Source organism: Dicentrarchus labrax, unplaced genomic scaffold, assembly GCF_905237075.1.
Source record: "Dicentrarchus labrax unplaced genomic scaffold, dlabrax2021, whole genome shotgun sequence".
NCBI classification, from domain to species: domain Eukaryota; kingdom Metazoa; phylum Chordata; class Actinopteri; family Moronidae; genus Dicentrarchus; species Dicentrarchus labrax.
Genome location: NW_026136722.1, coordinates 12,398 through 27,856, shown reverse-complemented (window position 1 = coordinate 27,856; position 15,459 = coordinate 12,398). Strand labels below are relative to the sequence as shown.

The following is a 15,459-nucleotide window of genomic DNA, read 5'->3' as shown; positions in this document are numbered from 1 at the left end:
AGACTTTTTTAAGAAGGGGTTTAATTACAGCTACTTTAAAGGACTGTGGTACATATCCTGATAATAAAGAAAGATTAATCATATCCAGTAAAGAAGTGCCAATTAAGGGAACAACTTCTTTAAGCAGCCTAGTTGGGATCGGGTCTAACAGACAGGTTGATGGCTTCGATGAAGAAATGATTGAAGTTAACTGATGAAGATCGATAGCAGAAAAACAGTCTAAATATACATCTAAGTTTACATTGACAGAAGTCCCTGAACTTGGAGAGCCACTGATAACTGTTGATGGCAGTTGGTGATTAATTTTTTCTCTAATAGTAATAATTTTATTATAGAAGAAGCTCATGAAGTCATTGCTACTTAAGTTTATGGGGATATGTGGCTCGATAGAGCTGTGACTCTCTGTCAGCCTGGCTACAGTGCTGAAGAGGAACCTAGGGTTGTTCTTATTTTCTTCTATTAGTGCTGAGTAATAGGCTCCTCTGGCATTACGGAGGGCCTTTCTATAAATCTTAAGATCATCTTGCCAATTTGAGCGATATTCTGATAATTTGGAAGAGCGCCATTTCCTTTCAGATTTCCTAGCTATTTGCTTTAACTGGCGGGTTTGGTGGTTATACCAAGGTGCTAGTCTCCTATGTTTTAATAATTTCCTTTTTATAGGAGCGATAGAGTCTAATGTTGATCGTAGTGAGCCTGTAGCACTATCGACAAGATTATCAATTTCAGAGGGACTAAAGTTGTTATAGGACTCTGTTAAATTCAGACATGGCATTGAATTAAACACTGAAGGAATCTCCTCCTTAAATTTAGCTACAGCACTGTCAGATAAACATCTGCTGTAGGAAGTTTTGCCTAATGGCTTATAATCTAATAGTATGAATTCAAAAGTTACTAAATAATGGTCAGATAGGAAAGGATTATGTGGGAAGACTATTAAATGTTCAATATCAATGCCATATGATAAAACAAGGTCAAGAGTGTGATTAAAACAATGAGTTGGTTTATTTACACTCTGACAGAAGCCAATTGAGTCTATTAATGATATAAATGCATTACTAAGGCTGTCATTGTCAACATCCACATGAATATTAAAATCACCTACAATAATTACTTTATCTGATTTAAGGACTAAGCTTGATAGAAACTCTGAAAATTCAGATATAAAATCAGAGTATGGTCCAGGAGCGCGGTACACTATAACAAATAGAACTGGCTGCAGTGTTTTCCAGTTTGGGTGAGAAAGACTAAGAACAAGGCTTTCAAATGAATTATAATTTAGTTTAGGTTTAGGGTCCATTAAAACGCTCGAATCATATATAGCTGCTACTCCACCTCCTCGGCCTGTGCCTCGAGGAATGTGAGTATTAATATGACTGGGGGGTGGATTCATTTAGGCTAACATACTCCTCGTGGGACAACCAGGTCTCAGTAAGACAAAGTAAATCAATATCATAATCTGATATTAATTCATTCACTAGAACAGCTTTAGAGGACAGAGACCTGATATTTAACAGCCCACATTTCATTCTCTTATTTTGTGCTACTGAGGAGTTGGTTTTAATTTTTATTAGATTTTTATGTTGAACTCCTCTTGTTTTTATTTCTTTAAATAGTTTAGGTGGTCGGGGGGACAGACACAGTCTCTATGGGGTTTTGGGTGGGTGACTGTTCTAAAGAAAGCGCAGAGGAGTGTGTAAGACAGCAGCTCTGCTTCCTGGTCCTAACTCTGGACTGTCAGGTTTTAGAAATAAACTTCGCCATATTTCTAGATAAGAGAGCCGCTCCATCCAAAGTGGGATGGATGCCGTCTCTCCTAATCAGACCAGGTTTTCCCCAAAAAGGCTTCCAGTTATCAATGAAGCCCACATCGTTTGCTGGACACCACCTCGACAGCCAGCGGTGGAATGACGACATGCGGCTATACATGTCATCACTGGTCACATTGGGGAGGGGTCCAGAGAAAACTACGGTGTCCGACATTGTCTTAGCATAGTTACACACCGACTCCACATTAATCTTAGTGACCTCCGATTGGCGTAAACGGGTGTCGTTACCGCCGACGTGGATAACAATCTTACTGTATTTACGTTTATCTTTAGCCAGCAGTTTTAAATTTGATTCAATGTCGCCCGCTCTGGCCCCAGGGATGCATTTAACTATGGCCGCTGGCTTCGCTAACTTCACGTTTCTGACTATGGAGCTGCCAATAACCAGAGTTGGTTCCTCAGCGGGTGTATCGCTGAGAGGGGAAAATGTATTAGAAACGTGAAGCGGTTGGTGGTGACCTGTGGGCTTCGCCGTTCTAGTCTTCCTTCGCTCATTACATATTACATCTATATTGTTTTTTACATTTTCTTTGCACAATATTGCTACCCCACAGGATCTATTAGTACCTAGACTGGAAATCACAGACCCACTCCACACTTTGGAGACACGATTTACAATTTTTTTCCCCCCACCAAGTCTCTTGCAGACATACAATGTCGGCTTTGCATGAGTCCAAAACAGCGTTAATTTTGAGCTCGCTACGAAGGCCGTTGATATTTAGGGAGGTGATCGAGAGCATCAGAAAAAAGAAAACAGTGAGAGTGAATTTCAACATTTTATGACTTTATTTCATTCTTTTTTTTTTTTTTCCTGTTCCTGATTTTAACCAACTTTTCTTTGACTCTTTCCTTTTCCTAACATTTATGAATTCTATGTCCATGTCAGTTGCATTACTTCCTGAGTCGTCATTGTCGACTCCAGGACTGTTAAGGAATTGATTTCGTGGGACCTGATTTTGGGAGAGTTCAAGTCAGTAAATGCATGAATTAATACAGAACTAAGTTGGTCATCAAATCGTAAGTACATAAATAAACGTCTTGAATGGACTCTAATCCCACAGACAAACAGAACATGGTGTAACAACGTCTTTAAAAGGTCCATTTGCAGGTGAAGCTCTCGCTTACGGCCATACCACCCTGAACGCGCCCGATCTCGTCCGATCTCGGAAGCTAAGCAGGGTCGGGCCTGGTTAGTACTTGGATGGGAGACCGCCTGGGAATACCAGGTGCTGTAAGCCTTTTCATTTCTCTTAGCAAACAGCAGAGGCTGCTGCTTCTTCACTGTACACAGAACGTTGTTCAGATATTTTTTCCACTGTTGTTGTATAATATTTAAGCTTTCCGTCTAGATGGAATTCATTTGATTCTACTATTGTTATTATCATTGTTGTTGTTGTTGTTATCACTTGTCCACTGCAGGATAATATCTAAACTTCATTCATGAGGACATGTTGAATTTTTCTCCTGCACACCCTGTTAAGGAATTGATTTCGTGGGACCTGATTTTGGGAGAGTTCAAGTCAGTAAATGCATGAATTAATACAGAACTAAGTTGGTCATCAAATCGTAAGTACATAAATAAACGTCTTGAATGGACTCTAATCCCACAGACAAACAGAACATGGTGTAACAACGTCTTTAAAAGGTCCATTTGCAGGTGAAGCTCTCGCTTACGGCCATACCACCCTGAACGCGCCCGATCTCGTCCGATCTCGGAAGCTAAGCAGGGTCGGGCCTGGTTAGTACTTGGATGGGAGACCGCCTGGGAATACCAGGTGCTGTAAGCCTTTTCATTTCTCTTAGCAAACAGCAGAGGCTGCTGCTTCTTCACTGTACACAGAACGTTGTTCAGATATTTTTTCCACTGTTGTTGTATAATATTTAAGCTTTCCGTCTAGATGGAATTCATTTGATTCTACTATTGTTATTATCATTGGTTGTTGTTGTTGTTATCACTTGTCCACTGCAGGATAATATCTAAACTTCATTCATGAGGACATGTTGAATTTTTCTCCTGCACACCCTGTTAAGGAATTGATTTCGTGGGACCTGATTTTGGGAGAGTTCAAGTCAGTAAATGCATGAATTAATACAGAACTAAGTTGGTCATCAAATCGTAAGTACATAAATAAACGTCTTGAATGGACTCTAATCCCACAGACAAACAGAACATGGTGTAACAACGTCTTTAAAAGGTCCATTTGCAGGTGAAGCTCTCGCTTACGGCCATACCACCCTGAACGCGCCCGATCTCGTCCGATCTCGGAAGCTAAGCAGGGTCGGGCCTGGTTAGTACTTGGATGGGAGACCGCCTGGGAATACCAGGTGCTGTAAGCCTTTTCATTTCTCTTAGCAAACAGCAGAGGCTGCTGCTTCTTCACTGTACACAGAACGTTGTTCAGATATTTTTTCCACTGTTGTTGTATAATATTTAAGCTTTCCGTCTAGATGGAATTCATTTGATTCTACTATTGTTATTATCATTGTTGTTGTTGTTGTTATCACTTGTCCACTGCAGGATAATATCTAAACTTCATTCATGAGGACATGTTGAATTTTTCTCCTGCACACCCTGTTAAGGAATTGATTTCGTGGGACCTGATTTTGGGAGAGTTCAAGTCAGTAAATGCATGAATTAATACAGAACTAAGTTGGTCATCAAATCGTAAGTACATAAATAAACGTCTTGAATGGACTCTAATCCCACAGACAAACAGAACATGGTGTAACAACGTCTTTAAAAGGTCCATTTGCAGGTGAAGCTCTCGCTTACGGCCATACCACCCTGAACGCGCCCGATCTCGTCCGATCTCGGAAGCTAAGCAGGGTCGGGCCTGGTTAGTACTTGGATGGGAGACCGCCTGGGAATACCAGGTGCTGTAAGCCTTTTCATTTCTCTTAGCAAACAGCAGAGGCTGCTGCTTCTTCACTGTACACAGAACGTTGTTCAGATATTTTTTCCACTGTTGTTGTATAATATTTAAGCTTTCCGTCTAGATGGAATTCATTTGATTCTACTATTGTTATTATCATTGTTGTTGTTGTTGTTGTTGTTGTTGTTATCACTTGTCCACTGCAGGATAATATCTAAACTTCATTCATGAGGACATGTTGAATTTTTCTCCTGCACACCCTGTTAAGGAATTGATTTCGTGGGACCTGATTTTGGGAGAGTTCAAGTCAGTAAATGCATGAATTAATACAGAACTAAGTTGGTCATCAAATCGTAAGTACATAAATAAACGTCTTGAATGGACTCTAATCCCACAGACAAACAGAACATGGTGTAACAACGTCTTTAAAAGGTCCATTTGCAGGTGAAGCTCTCGCTTACGGCCATACCACCCTGAACGCGCCCGATCTCGTCCGATCTCGGAAGCTAAGCAGGGTCGGGCCTGGTTAGTACTTGGATGGGAGACCGCCTGGGAATACCAGGTGCTGTAAGCCTTTTCATTTCTCTTAGCAAACAGCAGAGGCTGCTGCTTCTTCACTGTACACAGAACGTTGTTCAGATATTTTTTCCACTGTTGTTGTATAATATTTAAGCTTTCCGTCTAGATGGAATTCATTTGATTCTACTATTGTTATTATCATTGTTGTTGTTGTTGTTATCACTTGTCCACTGCAGGATAATATCTAAACTTCATTCATGAGGACATGTTGAATTTTTCTCCTGCACACCCTGTTAAGGAATTGATTTCGTGGGACCTGATTTTGGGAGAGTTCAAGTCAGTAAATGCATGAATTAATACAGAACTAAGTTGGTCATCAAATCGTAAGTACATAAATAAACGTCTTGAATGGACTCTAATCCCACAGACAAACAGAACATGGTGTAACAACGTCTTTAAAAGGTCCATTTGCAGGTGAAGCTCTCGCTTACGGCCATACCACCCTGAACGCGCCCGATCTCGTCCGATCTCGGAAGCTAAGCAGGGTCGGGCCTGGTTAGTACTTGGATGGGAGACCGCCTGGGAATACCAGGTGCTGTAAGCCTTTTCATTTCTCTTAGCAAACAGCAGAGGCTGCTGCTTCTTCACTGTACACAGAACGTTGTTCAGATATTTTTCCACTGTTGTTGTATAATATTTAAGCTTTCCGTCTAGATGGAATTCATTTGATTCTACTATTGTTATTATCATTGTTGTTGTTGTTGTTATCACTTGTCCACTGCAGGATAATATCTAAACTTCATTCATGAGGACATGTTGAATTTTTCTCCTGCACACCCTGTTAAGGAATTGATTTCGTGGGACCTGATTTTGGGAGAGTTCAAGTCAGTAAATGCATGAATTAATACAGAACTAAGTTGGTCATCAAATCGTAAGTACATAAATAAACGTCTTGAATGGACTCTAATCCCACAGACAAACAGAACATGGTGTAACAACGTCTTTAAAGGTCCATTTGCAGGTGAAGCTCTCGCTTACGGCCATACCACCCTGAACGCGCCCGATCTCGTCCGATCTCGGAAGCTAAGCAGGGTCGGGCCTGGTTAGTACTTGGATGGGAGACCGCCTGGGAATACCAGGTGCTGTAAGCCTTTTCATTTCTCTTAGCAAACAGCAGAGGCTGCTGCTTCTTCACTGTACACAGAACGTTGTTCAGATATTTTTCCACTGTTGTTGTATAATATTTAAGCTTTCCGTCTAGATGGAATTCATTTGATTCTACTATTGTTATTATCATTGTTGTTGTTGTTGTTGGGTGTATCACTTGTCCACTGCAGGATAATATCTAAACTTCATTCATGAGGACATGTTGAATTTTTCTCCTGCACACCCTGTTAAGGAATTGATTTCGTGGGACCTGATTTTGGGAGAGTTCAAGTCAGTAAATGCATGAATTAATACAGAACTAAGTTGGTCATCAAATCGTAAGTACATAAATAAACGTCTTGAATGGACTCTAATCCCACAGACAAACAGAACATGGTGTAACAACGTCTTTAAAAGGTCCATTTGCAGGTGAAGCTCTCGCTTACGGCCATACCACCCTGAACGCGCCCGATCTCGTCCGATCTCGGAAGCTAAGCAGGGTCGGGCCTGGTTAGTACTTGGATGGGAGACCGCCTGGGAATACCAGGTGCTGTAAGCCTTTTCATTTCTCTTAGCAAACAGCAGAGGCTGCTGCTTCTTCACTGTACACAGAACGTTGTTCAGATATTTTTCCACTGTTGTTGTATAATATTTAAGCTTTCCGTCTAGATGGAATTCATTTGATTCTACTATTGTTATTATCATTGTTGTTGTTGTTGTTATCACTTGTCCACTGCAGGATAATATCTAAACTTCATTCATGAGGACATGTTGAATTTTTCTCCTGCACACCCTGTTAAGGAATTGATTTCGTGGGACCTGATTTTGGGAGAGTTCAAGTCAGTAAATGCATGAATTAATACAGAACTAAGTTGGTCATCAAATCGTAAGTACATAAATAAACGTCTTGAATGGACTCTAATCCCACAGACAAACAGAACATGGTGTAACAACGTCTTTAAAGGTCCATTTGCAGGTGAAGCTCTCGCTTACGGCCATACCACCCTGAGCGCGCCCGATCTCGTCCGATCTCGGAAGCTAAGCAGGGTCGGGCCTGGTTAGTACTTGGATGGGAGACCGCCTGGGAATACCAGGTGCTGTAAGCCTTTTCATTTCTCTTAGCAAACAGCAGAGGCTGCTGCTTCTTCACTGTACACAGAACGTTGTTCAGATATTTTTTCCACTGTTGTTGTATAATATTTAAGCTTTCCGTCTAGATGGAATTCATTTGATTCTACTATTGTTATTATCATTGTTGTTGTTGTTGTTATTGGTGTTGTTATCACTTGTCCACTGCAGGATAATATCTAAACTTCATTCATGAGGACATGTTGAATTTTTCTCCTGCACACCCTGTTAAGGAATTGATTTCGTGGGACCTGATTTTGGGAGAGTTCAAGTCAGTAAATGCATGAATTAATACAGAACTAAGTTGGTCATCAAATCGTAAGTACATAAATAAACGTCTTGAATGGACTCTAATCCCACAGACAAACAGAACATGGTGTAACAACGTCTTTAAAGGTCCATTTGCAGGTGAAGCTCTCGCTTACGGCCATACCACCCTGAACGCGCCCGATCTCGTCCGATCTCGGAAGCTAAGCAGGGTCGGGCCTGGTTAGTACTTGGATGGGAGACCGCCTGGGAATACCAGGTGCTGTAAGCCTTTTCATTTCTCTTAGCAAACAGCAGAGGCTGCTGCTTCTTCACTGTACACAGAACGTTGTTCAGATATTTTTCCACTGTTGTTGTATAATATTTAAGCTTTCCGTCTAGATGGAATTCATTTGATTCTACTATTGTTATTATCATTGTTGTTGTTGTTGTTATCACTTGTCCACTGCAGGATAATATCTAAACTTCATTCATGAGGACATGTTGAATTTTTCTCCTGCACACCCTGTTAAGGAATTGATTTCGTGGGACCTGATTTTGGGAGAGTTCAAGTCAGTAAATGCATGAATTAATACAGAACTAAGTTGGTCATCAAATCGTAAGTACATAAATAAACGTCTTGAATGGACTCTAATCCCACAGACAAACAGAACATGGTGTAACAACGTCTTTAAAAGGTCCATTTGCAGGTGAAGCTCTCGCTTACGGCCATACCACCCTGAACGCGCCCGATCTCGTCCGATCTCGGAAGCTAAGCAGGGTCGGGCCTGGTTAGTACTTGGATGGGAGACCGCCTGGGAATACCAGGTGCTGTAAGCCTTTTCATTTCTCTTAGCAAACAGCAGAGGCTGCTGCTTCTTCACTGTACACAGAACGTTGTTCAGATATTTTTTCCACTGTTGTTGTATAATATTTAAGCTTTCCGTCTAGATGGAATTCATTTGATTCTACTATTGTTATTATCATTTGGTTGTTGTTGTTGTTATCACTTGTCCACTGCAGGATAATATCTAAACTTCATTCATGAGGACATGTTGAATTTTTCTCCTGCACACCCTGTTAAGGAATTGATTTCGTGGGACCTGATTTTGGGAGAGTTCAAGTCAGTAAATGCATGAATTAATACAGAACTAAGTTGGTCATCAAATCGTAAGTACATAAATAAACGTCTTGAATGGACTCTAATCCCACAGACAAACAGAACATGGTGTAACAACGTCTTTAAAAGGTCCATTTGCAGGTGAAGCTCTCGCTTACGGCCATACCACCCTGAACGCGCCCGATCTCGTCCGATCTCGGAAGCTAAGCAGGGTCGGGCCTGGTTAGTACTTGGATGGGAGACCGCCTGGGAATACCAGGTGCTGTAAGCCTTTTCATTTCTCTTAGCAAACAGCAGAGGCTGCTGCTTCTTCACTGTACACAGAACGTTGTTCAGATATTTTTTCCACTGTTGTTGTATAATATTTAAGCTTTCCGTCTAGATGGAATTCATTTGATTCTACTATTGTTATTATCATTGTTGTTGTTGTTGTTGTTGTTATCACTTGTCCACTGCAGGATAATATCTAAACTTCATTCATGAGGACATGTTGAATTTTTCTCCTGCACACCCTGTTAAGGAATTGATTTCGTGGGACCTGATTTTGGGAGAGTTCAAGTCAGTAAATGCATGAATTAATACAGAACTAAGTTGGTCATCAAATCGTAAGTACATAAATAAACGTCTTGAATGGACTCTAATCCCACAGACAAACAGAACATGGTGTAACAACGTCTTTAAAAGGTCCATTTGCAGGTGAAGCTCTCGCTTACGGCCATACCACCCTGAACGCGCCCGATCTCGTCCGATCTCGGAAGCTAAGCAGGGTCGGGCCTGGTTAGTACTTGGATGGGAGACCGCCTGGGAATACCAGGTGCTGTAAGCCTTTTCATTTCTCTTAGCAAACAGCAGAGGCTGCTGCTTCTTCACTGTACACAGAACGTTGTTCAGATATTTTTTCCACTGTTGTTGTATAATATTTAAGCTTTCCGTCTAGATGGAATTCATTTGATTCTACTATTGTTATTATCATTGTTGTTGTTGTTGTTATCACTTGTCCACTGCAGGATAATATCTAAACTTCATTCATGAGGACATGTTGAATTTTTCTCCTGCACACCCTGTTAAGGAATTGATTTCGTGGGACCTGATTTTGGGAGAGTTCAAGTCAGTAAATGCATGAATTAATACAGAACTAAGTTGGTCATCAAATCGTAAGTACATAAATAAACGTCTTGAATGGACTCTAATCCCACAGACAAACAGAACATGGTGTAACAACGTCTTTAAAAGGTCCATTTGCAGGTGAAGCTCTCGCTTACGGCCATACCACCCTGAACGCGCCCGATCTCGTCCGATCTCGGAAGCTAAGCAGGGTCGGGCCTGGTTAGTACTTGGATGGGAGACCGCCTGGGAATACCAGGTGCTGTAAGCCTTTTCATTTCTCTTAGCAAACAGCAGAGGCTGCTGCTTCTTCACTGTACACAGAACGTTGTTCAGATATTTTTTCCACTGTTGTTGTATAATATTTAAGCTTTCCGTCTAGATGGAATTCATTTGATTCTACTATTGTTATTATCATTGTTGTTGTTGTTGTTATCACTTGTCCACTGCAGGATAATATCTAAACTTCATTCATGAGGACATGTTGAATTTTTCTCCTGCACACCCTGTTAAGGAATTGATTTCGTGGGACCTGATTTTGGGAGAGTTCAAGTCAGTAAATGCATGAATTAATACAGAACTAAGTTGGTCATCAAATCGTAAGTACATAAATAAACGTCTTGAATGGACTCTAATCCCACAGACAAACAGAACATGGTGTAACAACGTCTTTAAAAGGTCCATTTGCAGGTGAAGCTCTCGCTTACGGCCATACCACCCTGAACGCGCCCGATCTCGTCCGATCTCGGAAGCTAAGCAGGGTCGGGCCTGGTTAGTACTTGGATGGGAGACCGCCTGGGAATACCAGGTGCTGTAAGCCTTTTCATTTCTCTTAGCAAACAGCAGAGGCTGCTGCTTCTTCACTGTACACAGAACGTTGTTCAGATATTTTTTCCACTGTTGTTGTATAATATTTAAGCTTTCCGTCTAGATGGAATTCATTTGATTCTACTATTGTTATTATCATTGTTGTTGTTGTTGTTGTGGTTATCACTTGTCCACTGCAGGATAATATCTAAACTTCATTCATGAGGACATGTTGAATTTTTCTCCTGCACACCCTGTTAAGGAATTGATTTCGTGGGACCTGATTTTGGGAGAGTTCAAGTCAGTAAATGCATGAATTAATACAGAACTAAGTTGGTCATCAAATCGTAAGTACATAAATAAACGTCTTGAATGGACTCTAATCCCACAGACAAACAGAACATGGTGTAACAACGTCTTTAAAGGTCCATTTGCAGGTGAAGCTCTCGCTTACGGCCATACCACCCTGAGCGCGCCCGATCTCGTCCGATCTCGGAAGCTAAGCAGGGTCGGGCCTGGTTAGTACTTGGATGGGAGACCGCCTGGGAATACCAGGTGCTGTAAGCCTTTTCATTTCTCTTAGCAAACAGCAGAGGCTGCTGCTTCTTCACTGTACACAGAACGTTGTTCAGATATTTTTCCACTGTTGTTGTATAATATTTAAGCTTTCCGTCTAGATGGAATTCATTTGATTCTACTATTGTTATTATCATTGTTGTTGTTGTTGTTATCACTTGTCCACTGCAGGATAATATCTAAACTTCATTCATGAGGACATGTTGAATTTTTCTCCTGCACACCCTGTTAAGGAATTGATTTCGTGGGACCTGATTTTGGGAGAGTTCAAGTCAGTAAATGCATGAATTAATACAGAACTAAGTTGGTCATCAAATCGTAAGTACATAAATAAACGTCTTGAATGGACTCTAATCCCACAGACAAACAGAACATGGTGTAACAACGTCTTTAAAAGGTCCATTTGCAGGTGAAGCTCTCGCTTACGGCCATACCACCCTGAACGCGCCCGATCTCGTCCGATCTCGGAAGCTAAGCAGGGTCGGGCCTGGTTAGTACTTGGATGGGAGACCGCCTGGGAATACCAGGTGCTGTAAGCCTTTTCATTTCTCTTAGCAAACAGCAGAGGCTGCTGCTTCTTCACTGTACACAGAACGTTGTTCAGATATTTTTTCCACTGTTGTTGTATAATATTTAAGCTTTCCGTCTAGATGGAATTCATTTGATTCTACTATTGTTATTATCATTGTTGTTGTTGTTGTTGTGTTATCACTTGTCCACTGCAGGATAATATCTAAACTTCATTCATGAGGACATGTTGAATTTTTCTCCTGCACACCCTGTTAAGGAATTGATTTCGTGGGACCTGATTTTGGGAGAGTTCAAGTCAGTAAATGCATGAATTAATACAGAACTAAGTTGGTCATCAAATCGTAAGTACATAAATAAACGTCTTGAATGGACTCTAATCCCACAGACAAACAGAACATGGTGTAACAACGTCTTTAAAAGGTCCATTTGCAGGTGAAGCTCTCGCTTACGGCCATACCACCCTGAGCGCGCCCGATCTCGTCCGATCTCGGAAGCTAAGCAGGGTCGGGCCTGGTTAGTACTTGGATGGGAGACCGCCTGGGAATACCAGGTGCTGTAAGCCTTTTCATTTCTCTTAGCAAACAGCAGAGGCTGCTGCTTCTTCACTGTACACAGAACGTTGTTCAGATATTTTTTCCACTGTTGTTGTATAATATTTAAGCTTTCCGTCTAGATGGAATTCATTTGATTCTACTATTGTTATTATCATTGTTGTTGTTGTTGTTGTTGGGTTATCACTTGTCCACTGCAGGATAATATCTAAACTTCATTCATGAGGACATGTTGAATTTTTCTCCTGCACACCCTGTTAAGGAATTGATTTCGTGGGACCTGATTTTGGGAGAGTTCAAGTCAGTAAATGCATGAATTAATACAGAACTAAGTTGGTCATCAAATCGTAAGTACATAAATAAACGTCTTGAATGGACTCTAATCCCACAGACAAACAGAACATGGTGTAACAACGTCTTTAAAGGTCCATTTGCAGGTGAAGCTCTCGCTTACGGCCATACCACCCTGAACGCGCCCGATCTCGTCCGATCTCGGAAGCTAAGCAGGGTCGGGCCTGGTTAGTACTTGGATGGGAGACCGCCTGGGAATACCAGGTGCTGTAAGCCTTTTCATTTCTCTTAGCAAACAGCAGAGGCTGCTGCTTCTTCACTGTACACAGAACGTTGTTCAGATATTTTTTCCACTGTTGTTGTATAATATTTAAGCTTTCCGTCTAGATGGAATTCATTTGATTCTACTATTGTTATTATCATTGTTGTTGTTGTTGTTGGTGGGTGTTATCACTTGTCCACTGCAGGATAATATCTAAACTTCATTCATGAGGACATGTTGAATTTTTCTCCTGCACACCCTGTTAAGGAATTGATTTCGTGGGACCTGATTTTGGGAGAGTTCAAGTCAGTAAATGCATGAATTAATACAGAACTAAGTTGGTCATCAAATCGTAAGTACATAAATAAACGTCTTGAATGGACTCTAATCCCACAGACAAACAGAACATGGTGTAACAACGTCTTTAAAAGGTCCATTTGCAGGTGAAGCTCTCGCTTACGGCCATACCACCCTGAACGCGCCCGATCTCGTCCGATCTCGGAAGCTAAGCAGGGTCGGGCCTGGTTAGTACTTGGATGGGAGACCGCCTGGGAATACCAGGTGCTGTAAGCCTTTTCATTTCTCTTAGCAAACAGCAGAGGCTGCTGCTTCTTCACTGTACACAGAACGTTGTTCAGATATTTTTTCCACTGTTGTTGTATAATATTTAAGCTTTCCGTCTAGATGGAATTCATTTGATTCTACTATTGTTATTATCATTGTTGTTGTTGTTGTTGTGGTTATCACTTGTCCACTGCAGGATAATATCTAAACTTCATTCATGAGGACATGTTGAATTTTTCTCCTGCACACCCTGTTAAGGAATTGATTTCGTGGGACCTGATTTTGGGAGAGTTCAAGTCAGTAAATGCATGAATTAATACAGAACTAAGTTGGTCATCAAATCGTAAGTACATAAATAAACGTCTTGAATGGACTCTAATCCCACAGACAAACAGAACATGGTGTAACAACGTCTTTAAAGGTCCATTTGCAGGTGAAGCTCTCGCTTACGGCCATACCACCCTGAACGCGCCCGATCTCGTCCGATCTCGGAAGCTAAGCAGGGTCGGGCCTGGTTAGTACTTGGATGGGAGACCGCCTGGGAATACCAGGTGCTGTAAGCCTTTTCATTTCTCTTAGCAAACAGCAGAGGCTGCTGCTTCTTCACTGTACACAGAACGTTGTTCAGATATTTTTTCCACTGTTGTTGTATAATATTTAAGCTTTCCGTCTAGATGGAATTCATTTGATTCTACTATTGTTATTATTCATTGTTGTTGTTGTTGTTATCACTTGTCCACTGCAGGATAATATCTAAACTTCATTCATGAGGACATGTTGAATTTTTCTCCTGCACACCCTGTTAAGGAATTGATTTCGTGGGACCTGATTTTGGGAGAGTTCAAGTCAGTAAATGCATGAATTAATACAGAACTAAGTTGGTCATCAAATCGTAAGTACATAAATAAACGTCTTGAATGGACTCTAATCCCACAGACAAACAGAACATGGTGTAACAACGTCTTTAAAGGTCCATTTGCAGGTGAAGCTCTCGCTTACGGCCATACCACCCTGAACGCGCCCGATCTCGTCCGATCTCGGAAGCTAAGCAGGGTCGGGCCTGGTTAGTACTTGGATGGGAGACCGCCTGGGAATACCAGGTGCTGTAAGCCTTTTCATTTCTCTTAGCAAACAGCAGAGGCTGCTGCTTCTTCACTGTACACAGAACGTTGTTCAGATATTTTTTCCACTGTTGTTGTATAATATTTAAGCTTTCCGTCTAGATGGAATTCATTTGATTCTACTATTGTTATTATCATTGTTGTTGTTGTTGTTATCACTTGTCCACTGCAGGATAATATCTAAACTTCATTCATGAGGACATGTTGAATTTTTCTCCTGCACACCCTGTTAAGGAATTGATTTCGTGGGACCTGATTTTGGGAGAGTTCAAGTCAGTAAATGCATGAATTAATACAGAACTAAGTTGGTCATCAAATCGTAAGTACATAAATAAACGTCTTGAATGGACTCTAATCCCACAGACAAACAGAACATGGTGTAACAACGTCTTTAAAAGGTCCATTTGCAGGTGAAGCTCTCGCTTACGGCCATACCACCCTGAACGCGCCCGATCTCGTCCGATCTCGGAAGCTAAGCAGGGTCGGGCCTGGTTAGTACTTGGATGGGAGACCGCCTGGGAATACCAGGTGCTGTAAGCCTTTTCATTTCTCTTAGCAAACAGCAGAGGCTGCTGCTTCTTCACTGTACACAGAACGTTGTTCAGATATTTTTTCCACTGTTGTTGTATAATATTTAAGCTTTCCGTCTAGATGGAATTCATTTGATTCTACTATTGTTATTATCATTGTTGTTGTTGTTGTTATCACTTGTCCACTGCAGGATAATATCTAAACTTCATTCATGAGGACATGTTGAATTTTTCTCCTGCACACCCTGTTAAGGAATTGAT

At 41.2% G+C, this 15,459-nt stretch overlaps 23 non-coding genes across 23 annotated transcripts; all 23 read left to right on the top strand.

Moving 5' to 3' along the window:
* Nucleotides 1-2,948: 2,948 nt before the first annotated feature.
* On the top strand, nucleotides 2,949-3,067 carry LOC127357264 (5S ribosomal RNA). The gene has a single exon (XR_007882223.1). It is a non-coding gene; the product is annotated as a 5S ribosomal RNA (ribosomal RNA).
* Nucleotides 3,068-3,497: 430 nt separating this feature from the next.
* On the top strand, nucleotides 3,498-3,616 carry LOC127357263 (5S ribosomal RNA). Its single transcript, XR_007882222.1, has one exon. It is a non-coding gene; the product is annotated as a 5S ribosomal RNA (ribosomal RNA).
* Nucleotides 3,617-4,047: 431 nt separating this feature from the next.
* LOC127357262 (5S ribosomal RNA) lies at nucleotides 4,048-4,166 on the top strand. Its single transcript, XR_007882221.1, has one exon. It is a non-coding gene; the product is annotated as a 5S ribosomal RNA (ribosomal RNA).
* Nucleotides 4,167-4,596: 430 nt separating this feature from the next.
* Nucleotides 4,597-4,715, top strand: LOC127357260 (5S ribosomal RNA). Its single transcript, XR_007882219.1, has one exon. It is a non-coding gene; the product is annotated as a 5S ribosomal RNA (ribosomal RNA).
* Nucleotides 4,716-5,157: 442 nt separating this feature from the next.
* Nucleotides 5,158-5,276, top strand: LOC127357259 (5S ribosomal RNA). The gene has a single exon (XR_007882218.1). It is a non-coding gene; the product is annotated as a 5S ribosomal RNA (ribosomal RNA).
* A 430-nt stretch (nucleotides 5,277-5,706) lies between these two features.
* Nucleotides 5,707-5,825, top strand: LOC127357258 (5S ribosomal RNA). The gene has a single exon (XR_007882217.1). It is a non-coding gene; the product is annotated as a 5S ribosomal RNA (ribosomal RNA).
* A 428-nt stretch (nucleotides 5,826-6,253) lies between these two features.
* LOC127357257 (5S ribosomal RNA) lies at nucleotides 6,254-6,372 on the top strand. The gene has a single exon (XR_007882216.1). It is a non-coding gene; the product is annotated as a 5S ribosomal RNA (ribosomal RNA).
* A 435-nt stretch (nucleotides 6,373-6,807) lies between these two features.
* On the top strand, nucleotides 6,808-6,926 carry LOC127357256 (5S ribosomal RNA). Its single transcript, XR_007882215.1, has one exon. It is a non-coding gene; the product is annotated as a 5S ribosomal RNA (ribosomal RNA).
* A 428-nt stretch (nucleotides 6,927-7,354) lies between these two features.
* On the top strand, nucleotides 7,355-7,473 carry LOC127357205 (5S ribosomal RNA). The gene has a single exon (XR_007882169.1). It is a non-coding gene; the product is annotated as a 5S ribosomal RNA (ribosomal RNA).
* A 441-nt stretch (nucleotides 7,474-7,914) lies between these two features.
* On the top strand, nucleotides 7,915-8,033 carry LOC127357255 (5S ribosomal RNA). Its single transcript, XR_007882214.1, has one exon. It is a non-coding gene; the product is annotated as a 5S ribosomal RNA (ribosomal RNA).
* A 429-nt stretch (nucleotides 8,034-8,462) lies between these two features.
* LOC127357254 (5S ribosomal RNA) lies at nucleotides 8,463-8,581 on the top strand. Its single transcript, XR_007882213.1, has one exon. It is a non-coding gene; the product is annotated as a 5S ribosomal RNA (ribosomal RNA).
* A 432-nt stretch (nucleotides 8,582-9,013) lies between these two features.
* Nucleotides 9,014-9,132, top strand: LOC127357253 (5S ribosomal RNA). Its single transcript, XR_007882212.1, has one exon. It is a non-coding gene; the product is annotated as a 5S ribosomal RNA (ribosomal RNA).
* Nucleotides 9,133-9,568: 436 nt separating this feature from the next.
* LOC127357252 (5S ribosomal RNA) lies at nucleotides 9,569-9,687 on the top strand. Its single transcript, XR_007882211.1, has one exon. It is a non-coding gene; the product is annotated as a 5S ribosomal RNA (ribosomal RNA).
* A 430-nt stretch (nucleotides 9,688-10,117) lies between these two features.
* On the top strand, nucleotides 10,118-10,236 carry LOC127357251 (5S ribosomal RNA). Its single transcript, XR_007882210.1, has one exon. It is a non-coding gene; the product is annotated as a 5S ribosomal RNA (ribosomal RNA).
* Nucleotides 10,237-10,666: 430 nt separating this feature from the next.
* On the top strand, nucleotides 10,667-10,785 carry LOC127357249 (5S ribosomal RNA). The gene has a single exon (XR_007882208.1). It is a non-coding gene; the product is annotated as a 5S ribosomal RNA (ribosomal RNA).
* A 435-nt stretch (nucleotides 10,786-11,220) lies between these two features.
* On the top strand, nucleotides 11,221-11,339 carry LOC127357204 (5S ribosomal RNA). Its single transcript, XR_007882168.1, has one exon. It is a non-coding gene; the product is annotated as a 5S ribosomal RNA (ribosomal RNA).
* A 429-nt stretch (nucleotides 11,340-11,768) lies between these two features.
* Nucleotides 11,769-11,887, top strand: LOC127357248 (5S ribosomal RNA). The gene has a single exon (XR_007882207.1). It is a non-coding gene; the product is annotated as a 5S ribosomal RNA (ribosomal RNA).
* A 435-nt stretch (nucleotides 11,888-12,322) lies between these two features.
* LOC127357203 (5S ribosomal RNA) lies at nucleotides 12,323-12,441 on the top strand. The gene has a single exon (XR_007882167.1). It is a non-coding gene; the product is annotated as a 5S ribosomal RNA (ribosomal RNA).
* Nucleotides 12,442-12,878: 437 nt separating this feature from the next.
* Nucleotides 12,879-12,997, top strand: LOC127357247 (5S ribosomal RNA). The gene has a single exon (XR_007882206.1). It is a non-coding gene; the product is annotated as a 5S ribosomal RNA (ribosomal RNA).
* Nucleotides 12,998-13,437: 440 nt separating this feature from the next.
* LOC127357246 (5S ribosomal RNA) lies at nucleotides 13,438-13,556 on the top strand. The gene has a single exon (XR_007882205.1). It is a non-coding gene; the product is annotated as a 5S ribosomal RNA (ribosomal RNA).
* Nucleotides 13,557-13,991: 435 nt separating this feature from the next.
* LOC127357245 (5S ribosomal RNA) lies at nucleotides 13,992-14,110 on the top strand. Its single transcript, XR_007882204.1, has one exon. It is a non-coding gene; the product is annotated as a 5S ribosomal RNA (ribosomal RNA).
* A 430-nt stretch (nucleotides 14,111-14,540) lies between these two features.
* LOC127357244 (5S ribosomal RNA) lies at nucleotides 14,541-14,659 on the top strand. Its single transcript, XR_007882203.1, has one exon. It is a non-coding gene; the product is annotated as a 5S ribosomal RNA (ribosomal RNA).
* A 430-nt stretch (nucleotides 14,660-15,089) lies between these two features.
* LOC127357243 (5S ribosomal RNA) lies at nucleotides 15,090-15,208 on the top strand. Its single transcript, XR_007882202.1, has one exon. It is a non-coding gene; the product is annotated as a 5S ribosomal RNA (ribosomal RNA).
* The last annotated feature ends 251 nt before the right edge of the window (nucleotides 15,209-15,459 follow it).